Raw genomic sequence first — 12,585 nt, forward strand, 5'->3', positions numbered from 1 at the left:
GTTCCAAACACACCCCATGCACAACTCCATCGAGCAAGGTGCCAGAAAGGAGTTCTCTTGGAACTTTTTACATTACTCGGGTAGGCAGCTGAAATGCACCACAGATGTAGTTCATCCTGCTTTCTCGGCTGAGATTGGGAAGCGCTGAATTTTGGCCTCGGCTGGTGAAAAAATGTTCCAAACACACCCCATGCACAACTCCACCGGGGAAGGTGCCAGAGACGAGTTCTTTTGGTACTTTTTACATTGCTCGGGTAGGCAGCTGAAAGGTACCACAGATGTAGTTCATCCTGCTTTCTGGGCTGAGATGGGGAAGCGCTGAAGTTTGGCCTCGGCTGGTGACAAAATGTTCCAAACACACCCCATGCACAACTCCACCGGGGAAGGTGCCAGAAAGGAGTTCTGTTGCTAGTTTTTACATTACCCCGGTAGGCAGCTGAAACGCACCACAAAACTTGTTCTACCTGCTTTCTGGGCTGAGATGGGGAAGCGCTGAATTTTGGACTCGGCTGGTGACAAAATGTTCCAAACACACCCCATGCACAACTCCATCGGGGAAGGTGCCAGAAAGGAGTTCTCTTGGTAGTTTTTACTTTACCCCGGTAGGCAGCTGAAAGGCCCCACAAAACTTGTTCTACCTGCTTTCTGGGCTGAGATGGGGAAGCGCTGAATTTTGGCCTCGGCTGGTCACAAAATGTTCCAAACACACCCCATGCACAACTCCACTGGCGAAGGGGCCAGATACGAGTTCTGTGGCTAGTTTTTAGACTACCGCCGTAGGCAGCTGAAATGCATCACAAAAGTTGTTCTACCTGCTTTCTGGGCTCAGTTGGGGAAGCGCTGAATTTTGGACTCGGCTGGTGACAAAATGTTCCAAACACACCCCATGCACAACTCCACTGGCGAAGGGGCCAGAAAGGAGTTCTCTCCGTACTTTTTACATTGCTAGGGTAGGCAGCTGGAAGGCACCACAAAAGTTGTTCTACCTGCTTTCTGGCCTAGGATGGGGAAGCGCTGAATTTTGGCCTCGGCTGGTCACAAAATGTTCCAAACACACCCCATGCACAACTCCATCGGGGAAGGTGCCAGAAAGGAGTTCTGTTGCTAGTTTTTACATTACCCCGGTAGGCAGCTGAAACGCACCACAAAACTTGTTCTACCTGCTTTCTGGGCTGAGATGGGGAAGCGCTGAATTTTGGACTCGGCTGGTGACAAAATATTCCAAACACACCCCATGCACAACTCCATCGGGGAAGGTGCCAGAAAGGAGTTCTGTTGGAACTTTTTACATTACTCGGGTAGGCAGCTGAAATGCACCACAGATGTAGTTCATCCTGCTTTCTGGGCTGAGATTGGGAAGCGCTGAATTTTGGACTCGGCTGGTGACAAAATGTTCCAAACACACCCCATGCACAACTCCATCGGGAAACGTGCCAGACAGGAGTTCTCTTGGTAGTTTTTACACTACCGCGGTAGGCAGGTGAAAGGCACCACAGAAGTTGTTCTACCTGCTTTCTGGGCTGAGATGGGGAATCGCTGAATTTTGGACTCGGCTGGTGACAAAATGTTCCAAACACACCCCATGCACAACTCCATCGGGGAAGGTGCCAGAAAGGAGTTCCGTTGGTAGTTTTTACACTACCCCAGTAGGCAGCTGAAAGGCACCACAAAACTTGTTCTACCTGCTTTCTGGGCTGAGATGGGGAAGCGCTGAATTTTGGCCTCGGCTGGTGACAAAATGTTCCTAACACACCCCATGCACAACTCCACTGGCGAAGGGGCCAGATACGAGTTCTGTGGCTAGTTTTTAGACTACCGCTGTAGGCAGCTGAAATGCATCACAAAAGTTGTTCTACCTGCTTTCTGGGCTCAGTTGGGGAAGAGCTGAATTTTGGACTCGGCTGGTGACAAAATGTTCCAAACACACCCCATGCACAACTCCTCCGGGGAAGGTGCCAGAAAGGAGTTCTCTCGGTACTTTTTACATTGCTAGGGTAGGCAGCTGGAAGGCACCACAAAAGTTGTTCTACCTGCTTTCTGGGCTAGGATGGGGAAGCGCTGAATTTTGGCCTCGGCTGGTCACAAAATGTTCCAAACACACCCCATGCACAACTCCACCGGGGAAGGTGCCAGAAAGGAGTTCCTTTGCTAGTTTTTACACTACCCCGGTAGGCAGCTCAAAGGCACCACAGATGTAGTTCATCCTGCTTTCTGGGCTGAGATGGGGAAGCGCTGAATTTTGGCCTCGGCTGGTGACAAAATGTTCCAAACACACCCCATGCACAACTCCTCCGGGGAAGCTGCCAGAAAGAAGATCCGTTGGTAGTTTTTACACTACCCCAGTAGGCAGGTGAAAGGTACCACAGATGTAGTTCATCCTGCTTTCTGGGCTGAGATGGGGAAGCGCTGAATTTTGGACTCGGCTGGTGACAAAATGTTCCAAACACACCCCATGCACAACTCCATCGGGGAAGGTGCCAGAAAGGAGTTCTCTTGGTAGTTTTTACATTACCCCGGTAGGCAGCTGAAAGGCACCACAAAACTTGTTCTACCTGCTTTCTGGGCTGAGATGGGGAAGCGCTGAATTTTGGACTCGGCTGGTGACAACATGTTCCAAACACACCCCATGCACAACTCCATCGGGCAAGGTGCCAGAAAGGAGTTCTGTTGGAACTTTTTACATTACTCGGGTAGGCAGCTGAAATGCACCACAGATGTAGTTCATCCTGCTTTCTGGGCTGAGATTGGGAAGCGCTGAATTTTGGACTCGGCTGGTGACAAAATGTTCCAAACACACCCCATGCACAACTCCATCGGGAAACGTGCCAGACAGGAGTTCTCTTGGTAGTTTTTACACTACCGCGGTAGGCAGGTGAAAGGCACCACAGAAGTTGTTCTACCTGCTTTCTGGGCTGAGATGGGGAATCGCTGAATTTTGGCCTCGGCTGGTGACAAAATGTTCCAAACACACCCCATGCACAACTCCACCGGGGAAGGTGCCAGAAAGGAGTTCCTTTGCTAGTTTTTACACTACCCCGGTAGGCAGCTGAAAGATACCACAGACGTAGTTCATCCTGCTTTCTGGGCTGAGATGGGGAAGCGCTGAATTTTGGACTCGGCTGGTGACAAAATGTTCCAAACACACCCCATGCACAACTCCACCGGGGAAGGTGCCAGAAATGAGTTCTATTGGTAGTTTTTACACTACCCCAGTAGGCAGCTGAAAGGCACCACAAAACTTGTTCTACCTGCTTTCTGGGCTGAGATGGGGAAGCGCTGAATTTTGGCCTCGGCTGGTGACAAAATGTTCCTAACACACCCCATGCACAACTCCACCGGGGAAGGGGCCAGATACGAGTTCTGTGGCTAGTTTTTAGACTACCGCGGTAGGCAGCTGAAATGCATCACAAAAGTTGTTCTACCTGCTTTCTGGGCTCAGTTGGGGAAGCGCTGAATTTTGGCCTCGGCTGGTGACAAAATGTTCCAAACACACCCCATGCACAACTCCACTGGAGAAGGTGCCAGAAAGGAGTTTTGTTGAAATTTTTTACATTACTCGGGTAGGCAGCTGAAAGGCACCACAAGACTTGTTCTACCTGCTTTCTGGGCTGAGATGGGGAATCGCTGAATTTTGGACTCGGCTGGTGATAAAATGTTCCAAACACACCCCATGCACAACTCCATCGAGCAAGGTGCCAGAAAGGAGTTCTCTTGGAACTTTTTACATTACTCGGGTAGGCAGCTGAAATGCACCACAGATGTAGTTCATCCTGCTTTCTCGGCTGAGATTGGGAAGCGCTGAATTTTGGCCTCGGCTGGTGAAAAAATGTTCCAAACACACCCCATGCACAACTCCACCGGGGAAGGTGCCAGAGACGAGTTCTTTTGGTACTTTTTACATTGCTCGGGTAGGCAGCTGAAAGGTACCACAGATGTAGTTCATCCTGCTTTCTGGGCTGAGATGGGGAAGCGCTGAAGTTTGGCCTCGGCTGGTGACAAAATGTTCCAAACACACCCCATGCACAGCTCCTCCGGGGAAGGTGCCAGAAAGGAGTTCTATTGGTAGTTCTTACACTACCCCAATAGGCAGCTGAAAGGCACCACAAAACTTGTTCTACCTGCTTCCTGGGCTGAGATGGGGAAGCGCTGAATTTTGGCCTCGGCTGGTGACAAAATGTTCCAAACACACCCCATGCACAACTCCACCGGGGAAGGTGCCAGAAAGGAGTTCTGTTGCTAGTTTTTACATTACCCCGGTAGGCAGCTGAAACGCACCACAAAACTTGTTCTACCTGCTTTCTGGGCTGAGATGGGGAAGCGCTGAATTTTGGACTCGGCTGGTGACAAAATGTTCCAAACACACCCCATGCACAACTCCATCGGGGAAGGTGCCAGAAAGGAGTTCTCTTGGTAGTTTTTACTTTACCCCGGTAGGCAGCTGAAAGGCCCCACAAAACTTGTTCTACCTGCTTTCTGGGCTGAGATGGGGAAGCGCTGAATTTTGGCCTCGGCTGGTCACAAAATGTTCCAAACACACCCCATGCACAACTCCACTGGCGAAGGGGCCAGATACGAGTTCTGTGGCTAGTTTTTAGACTACCGCCGTAGGCAGCTGAAATGCATCACAAAAGTTGTTCTACCTGCTTTCTGGGCTCAGTTGGGGAAGCGCTGAATTTTGGACTCGGCTGGTGACAAAATGTTCCAAACACACCCCATGCACAACTCCACTGGCGAAGGGGCCAGAAAGGAGTTCTCTCGGTACTTTTTACATTGCTAGGGTAGGCAGCTGGAAGGCACCACAAAAGTTGTTCTACCTGCTTTCTGGCCTAGGATGGGGAAGCGCTGAATTTTGGCCTCGGCTGGTCACAAAATGTTCCAAACACACCCCATGCACAACTCCATCGGGGAAGGTGCCAGAAAGGAGTTCTGTTGCTAGTTTTTACATTACCCCGGTAGGCAGCTGAAACGCACCACAAAACTTGTTCTACCTGCTTTCTGGGCTGAGATGGGGAAGCGCTGAATTTTGGACTCGGCTGGTGACAAAATATTCCAAACACACCCCATGCACAACTCCATCGGGGAAGGTGCCAGAAAGGAGTTCTGTTGGAACTTTTTACATTACTCGGGTAGGCAGCTGAAATGCACCACAGATGTAGTTCATCCTGCTTTCTGGGCTGAGATTGGGAAGCGCTGAATTTTGGACTCGGCTGGTGACAAAATGTTCCAAACACACCCCATGCACAACTCCATCGGGAAACGTGCCAGACAGGAGTTCTCTTGGTAGTTTTTACACTACCGCGGTAGGCAGGTGAAAGGCACCACAGAAGTTGTTCTACCTGCTTTCTGGGCTGAGATGGGGAATCGCTGAATTTTGGACTCGGCTGGTGACAAAATGTTCCAAACACACCCCATGCACAACTCCATCGGGGAAGGTGCCAGAAAGGAGTTCCGTTGGTAGTTTTTACACTACCCCAGTAGGCAGCTGAAAGGCACCACAAAACTTGTTCTACCTGCTTTCTGGGCTGAGATGGGGAAGCGCTGAATTTTGGCCTCGGCTGGTGACAAAATGTTCCTAACACACCCCATGCACAACTCCACTGGCGAAGGGGCCAGATACGAGTTCTGTGGCTAGTTTTTAGACTACCGCTGTAGGCAGCTGAAATGCATCACAAAAGTTGTTCTACCTGCTTTCTGGGCTCAGTTGGGGAAGAGCTGAATTTTGGACTCGGCTGGTGACAAAATGTTCCAAACACACCCCATGCACAACTCCTCCGGGGAAGGTGCCAGAAAGGAGTTCTCTCGGTACTTTTTACATTGCTAGGGTAGGCAGCTGGAAGGCACCACAAAAGTTGTTCTACCTGCTTTCTGGGCTAGGATGGGGAAGCGCTGAATTTTGGCCTCGGCTGGTCACAAAATGTTCCAAACACACCCCATGCACAACTCCACCGGGGAAGGTGCCAGAAAGGAGTTCCTTTGCTAGTTTTTACACTACCCCGGTAGGCAGCTCAAAGGCACCACAGATGTAGTTCATCCTGCTTTCTGGGCTGAGATGGGGAAGCGCTGAATTTTGGCCTCGGCTGGTGACAAAATGTTCCAAACACACCCCATGCACAACTCCTCCGGGGAAGCTGCCAGAAAGAAGATCCGTTGGTAGTTTTTACACTACCCCGGTAGGCAGGTGAAAGGTACCACAGATGTAGTTCATCCTGCTTTCTGGGCTGAGATGGGGAAGCGCTGAATTTTGGACTCGGCTGGTGACAAAAGTTTCCAAACACACCCCATGCACAACTCCATCGGGGAAGGTGCCAGAAAGGAGTTCTCTTGGTAGTTTTTACATTACCCCGGTAGGCAGCTGAAAGGCACCACAAAACTTGTTCTACCTGCTTTCTGGGCTGAGATGGGGAAGCGCTGAATTTTGGACTCGGCTGGTGACAACATGTTCCAAACACACCCCATGCACAACTCCATCGGGCAAGGTGCCAGAAAGGAGTTCTGTTGGAACTTTTTACATTACTCGGGTAGGCAGCTGAAATGCACCACAGATGTAGTTCATCCTGCTTTCTGGGCTGAGATTGGGAAGCGCTGAATTTTGGACTCGGCTGGTGACAAAATGTTCCAAACACACCCCATGCACAACTCCATCGGGAAACGTGCCAGACAGGAGTTCTCTTGGTAGTTTTTACACTACCGCGGTAGGCAGGTGAAAGGCACCACAGAAGTTGTTCTACCTGCTTTCTGGGCTGAGATGGGGAATCGCTGAATTTTGGACTCGGCTGGTGACAAAATGTTCCAAACACACCCCATGCACAACTCCATCGGGGAAGGTGCCAGAAAGGAGTTCCATTGGTAGTTTTTACACTACCCCAGTAGGCAGCTGAAAGGCACCACATAACTTGTTCTACCTGCTTTCTGGGCTGAGATGGGGAATCGCTGAATTTTGGCCTCGGCTGGTGACAAAATGTTCCAAACACACCCCATGCACAATTCCATCGGGGAAGGGGCCAGATACGAGTTCTGTTGCTAGTTTTTACATTACCCCGGTAGGCAGCTGAAAGGCACCACAGAAGTTGTTCTACCTGCTTTCTGGGCTGAGATGGGGAATCGCTGAATTTTGGACTCGGCTGGTGACAAAATGTTCCAAACACACCCCATGCACAACTCCACTGGCGAAGGGGCCAGATACGAGTTCTGTGGCTAGTTTTTAGACTACCACGGTAGGCAGCTGAAATGCATCACAAAAGTTGTTCTACCTGCTTTCTGGGCTCAGTTGGGGAAGCGCTGAATTTTGGACTCGGCTGGTGACAAAATGTTCCAAACACACCCCATGCACAACTTCACCGTCGAAGGTGCCAGAAAGGAGTTCCTTTGGTAGTTCTTACACTACCCCGGTAGGCAGCTTAAAGGTACCACAGATGTAGTTCATCCTGCTTTCTGGGCTGAGATGGGGAAGCGCTCAAGATTGGACTCGGCTGGTGACAAAATGTTCCAAACACACCCCATGCACAACTCCATCGGGGAAGGGGCCAGATACGAGTTCTGTTGCTAGTTTTTACATTACCCCGGTAGGCAGCTGAAAAGCACCACAGAAGTTGTTCTACCTGCTTTCTGGGCTGAGATGGGGAAGCGCTGAATTTTGGACTCGGCTGGTGACAAAATGTTCCAAACACACCCCATGCAAAACTCCATCGGGGAAGGTGCCAGAAAGGAGTTCTGTTGCTAGTTTTTACATTACCCCGGTAGGCAGCTGAAAGGCACCACAAAACTTGTTCTACCTGCTTTCTGGGCTGAGATGGGGAAGCGCTGAATTTTGGACTCGGCTGGTGACAAAATGTTCCAAACACACCCCATGCACAACTCCATCGGGCAAGGTGACAGAAACGAGTTCTTTTGGTATTTTTTACATTGCTCCGTTAGGCAGCTGAAAGGCACCACAAGACTTGTTCTACCTGCTTTCTGGGCTGAGATGGGGAAGCGCTGAATTTTGGACTCGGCTGGTGACAAAATGTTCCAAACACACCCCATGCACAACTCCATCGGGCAAGGTGACAGAAACGAGTTCTTTTGGTATTTTTTACATTGCTCCGTTAAGCAGCTGAAAGGCACCACAAGACTTGTTCTACCTGCTTTCTGGGCTGAGATGGGGAAGCGCTGAATTTTGGCCTCGGCTGGTGACAAAATGTTCCAAACACACCCCATGCACAACTCCATCGGGAAACGTGCCAGACAGTAGTTCTCTTGGTAGTTTTTACACTACCGCGGTAGGCAGCTGAAAGGAACCACAGAAGTTGTTTTATGTGCTTTCTGGGCTGAGATGGGGAAGCGCTGAATTTTGGACTTGGCTGGTGACAAAATGTTCCAAGCACACCCCATGCACAACTCCGCTGGGGAAGGTGCCAGAAAGGAATTCTGTTGGTAGTTTTTACATTACTTGCGTAGGAAGCTGAAAGGCCCCACAAAACTTGTTCTACCTGCTTTCTGGGCTGAGATGGGGAAGCGCTGAGGTTTGGACTCGGCTGGTGACAAAATGTTCCAAGCACACCCCATGCACAACTCCACCGGGGAAGGTGCCAGAAAGGAGTACTGGTAGTAATTCTTACACTACCCCGGTAGGCAGCTGAAAGGCACCACGAAAGTTGTTCTACCTGCTTTCTGGGCTGAGATGGGGAAGCGCTGAATTTTGGACTTGGCTGGCGATAAAATGTTCCAAACACACCCCATGCACAACTCCACCGGGGAAGGTGCCAGAAAGGACTTCTGTTGGTGCTTTTTACACTACCCCGGTAGGCAGCTGAAAGACACCACAAAACTTGTTCTGCCGGCTTTCTGGGCTGAGATGGGGAAGCGCTGAATTTTGGACTCGGCTGGTGACAAAATGTTCCAAACACACCCCATGCACAACTCCATCGGGGAAGGTGCCAGAAAGGAATTCTGTTGGTAGTTTTTACATTACTTGCATAGACAGCTGAAAGGCCCCACAAAACTTGTTCTACCTGCTTTCTGGGCTGAGATGGGGAAGCGCTGAAGTTTGGACTCGGCTGGTGACAAAATGTTCCAAACACACCCCATGCACAACTCCATCGGGCAAGGTGCCAGAAAGGAGTTCTGTTGGTAGTTTTTACACTACCCCGGTAGGCAGCTGAAAGGCACTACGAAAGTTGTTCTACCTGCTTTCTGGGCTGAGATGGGGAAGCGCTGAATTTTGGACTCGGCTGGCGATAAAATGTTCCAAACACACCCCATCCACAACTCCACCGGGGAATGTGCCAGAAAGGTGTTCTGTTCGTAGTAATTCTTACACTACCCCGGTAGGCACCTGACAGACACCACAAAACTTGTTCTATCTGCTTTCTGGGCTGAGATGGGGAAGCGCTGACTTTTGGAGTCGGCTGGTGACAAAATGTTCCAAGCACACCCCATGCACAACTCCACCGGGGAAGGTGCCAGAAAGGAATTCTGTTGGTAGTTTTTACATTACTTGCGTAGGCAGCTGAAAGGCCCCACAAAACTTGTTCTACCTGCTTTCTGGGCTGAGATGGGGAAGCGCTGACTTTTGGAATCGGCTGGTGACAAAATGTTCCAAGCACACCCCATGCACATCTCCACCGGGGAAGGTGCCAGAAAGGAGTTCTGTTGGTAGTTTTTACACTACCGCGGTAGGCAGCTGAAAGGCACCACAGAAGTTGTTTTACCTGCTTTCTGGGCTGAGATGGGGAAGCGCTGAATTTTGGACTCGGCTGGTGACAAAATGTTCCAAACACACCCCATGCACAACTCCACTGGCGAAGGGGCCAGACACGAGTTCTGTGGCTAGTTTTTAGACTACCGCTGTAGGCAGCTGAAATGCATCACAAAAGTTGTTCTACCTGCTTTCTGGGCTCAGTTGGGGAAGAGATGAATTTTGGCCTCGGCTGGTGACAAAATGTTCCAAACACACCCCATGCACAACTCCATCGGGAAACGTGCCAGACAGGAGTTCTCTTGGTAGTTTTTACACTACCGCGGTAGGCAGGTGAAAGGCACCACATAACTTGTTCTACCTGCTTTCTGGGCTGAGATGGGGAAGCGCTGAATTTTGGACTCGGCTGGTGACAAAATGTTCCAAACACACCCCATGCACAACTCCACTGGAGAAGGTGCCAGAAAGGAGTTCTGTTGAAATTTTTTACATTACTCGGGTAGGCAGCTGAAAGGCACCACAAGACTTGTTCTACCTGCTTTCTGGGCTGAGATGGGGAAGCGCTGAATTTTGGACTCGGCTGGTGACAAAATGTTCCAAACACACCCCATGCACAACTCCACTGGCGAAGGGGCCAGATACGAGTTCTGTGGCTAGTTTTTAGACTACCGCGGTAGGCAGCTGAAATGCATCACAAAAGTTGTTCTACATGCTTTCTGGGCTCAGTTGGGGAAGCGCTGAATTTTGGACTCGGCTGGTGACAAAATGTTCCAAACACACCCCATGCACAACTCCACCGTGGAAGGTGTCAGAAAGGAGTTCTGTTGGTACTTTTTACATTGCTAGGGTAGGCAGCTGGAAGGCACCACAAAAGTTGTTCTACCTGCTTTCTGGGCTAGGATGGGGAAGCGCTGAATTTTGGCCTCGGCTGGTCACAAAATGTTCCAAACACACCCCATGCACAACTCCACCGGGGAAGGTGCCAGAAAGGAGTTCTCTTGGTAGTTCTTACATTACCCCGATAGGCAGCTGAAAGGCACCACAAAAGTTGTTCTACCTGCTTTCTGGGCTGAGATGGGGAAGCGCTGAATTTTGGACTCGGCTGGTGACAAAATGTTCCAAACACACCCCATGCACAACTCCACTGGCGAAGGAGCCAGATACGAATTCTGTGGCTAGTTTTTAGACTACCGCCGTAGGCAGCTGAAATGCATCACAAAAGTTGTTCTACCTGCTTTCTGGGCTCAGTTGGGGAAGCGCTGAAGTTTGGACTCGGCTGGTGACAAAATGTTCCTAACACACCCCTTGCACAACTCCACTGGCGAAGGAGCCAGAAAGGAGTTCTCTTGGTACTTTTTACATTGCTCGGGTAGGCAGCTGAACGGCAACACAAGACTTGTTCTACCTGCTTTCTGGGCTGAGATGGGGAAGCGCTGAATTTTGGACTCGGCTGGTGACAAAATGTTCCAAACACACCCCATGCACAACTCCACCGTGGAAGGTGTCTGAAAGGTGTTCTGTTGGTACTTTTTACATTGCTAGGGTAGGCAGCTGGAAGGCACCACAAAACTTGTTCTACCTGCTTTCTGGGCTAGGATGGGGAAGCGCTGAATTTTGGCCTCGGCTGGTGACAAAATGTTCCAAACACACCCCATGCACAACTCCATCGGGGAAGGTGCCAGAAAAGAGTTCTGTTGCTAGTTTTTACATTACCCCGGTAGGCAGCTGAAACGCACCACAGATGTAGTTCATCCTGCTTTCTGGGCTGAGATGGGGAAGCGCTGAATTTTGGACTCGGCTGGTGACAAAATGTTCCAAACACACCCCATGCACAACTCCACTGGCGAAGGGGCCAGATACGAGTTCTGTGGCTAGTTTTTAGACTACCGCGGTAGGCAGCTGAAAGGCACTACGAAAGTTGTTCTACCTGCTTTCTGGGCTCAGTTGGGGAAGCGCTGAATTTTGGACTCGGCTGGTGACAAAATGTTCCAAACACACCCCATGCACAACTCCACCGTGGAAGGTGTCAGAAAGGTGTTCTGTTGGTACTTTTTACATTGCTAGGGTAGGCAGCGGGAAGGCACCACAAAAGTTGTTCTACCTGCTTTCTGGGCTAGGATGGGGAAGCGCTGAATTTTGGCCTCGGCTGGTCACAAAATGTTCCAAACACACCCCATGCACAACTCCACCGTGGAAGGTGCCAGAAATGAGTTCTATTGATAGTTCTTACACTACCCCGGTAGGCAGCTGAAAGGCACCACAGATGTAGATCATCCTGCTTTCTGGGCTGAGATGGGGAAGCGCTGAAGTTTGGACTCGGCTGGTGACAAAATGTTCCAAACACACCCCATGCACAACTCCTCCGGGGAAGGTGCCAGAAAGAAGATCCTTTGGTAGTTTTTACACTACCCCGGTAGGCAGGTGAAAGGGACCACAGATGTAGTTCATCCCGCTTTCTGGGCTGAGATGGGGAATCGCTGAATTTTGGCCTCGGCTGGTGACAAAATGTTCCAAACACACCCCATGCACAACTCCATCGGGGAAGGTGCCAGAAAGGAGTTCTGTTGCTAGTTTTTACATTACCCCAGTAGGCAGCTGAAAGGCACCACAAAACTTGTTCTACCTGCTTTCTGGGCTGAGATGGGGAAGCGCTGAATTTTGGACTCGGCTGGTGACAAAATGTTCCAAACACACCCCATGCACAACTCCATCGGGCAAGGTGACAGAAACGAGTTCTTTTGGTATTTTTTGCATTGCTCCGTTAGGCAGCTGAAAGGCACCACAAGACTTGTTCTACCTGCTTTCTGGGCTGAGATGGGGAAGCGCTGAATTTTGGACTCGGCTGGTGACAAAATGTTCCAAACACACCCCATGCACAACTCCATCGGGAAACGTGCCAGACAGGAGTT

Source organism: Falco peregrinus, chromosome 1 (assembly GCF_023634155.1).
Source record: "Falco peregrinus isolate bFalPer1 chromosome 1, bFalPer1.pri, whole genome shotgun sequence".
NCBI classification, from domain to species: domain Eukaryota; kingdom Metazoa; phylum Chordata; class Aves; order Falconiformes; family Falconidae; genus Falco; species Falco peregrinus.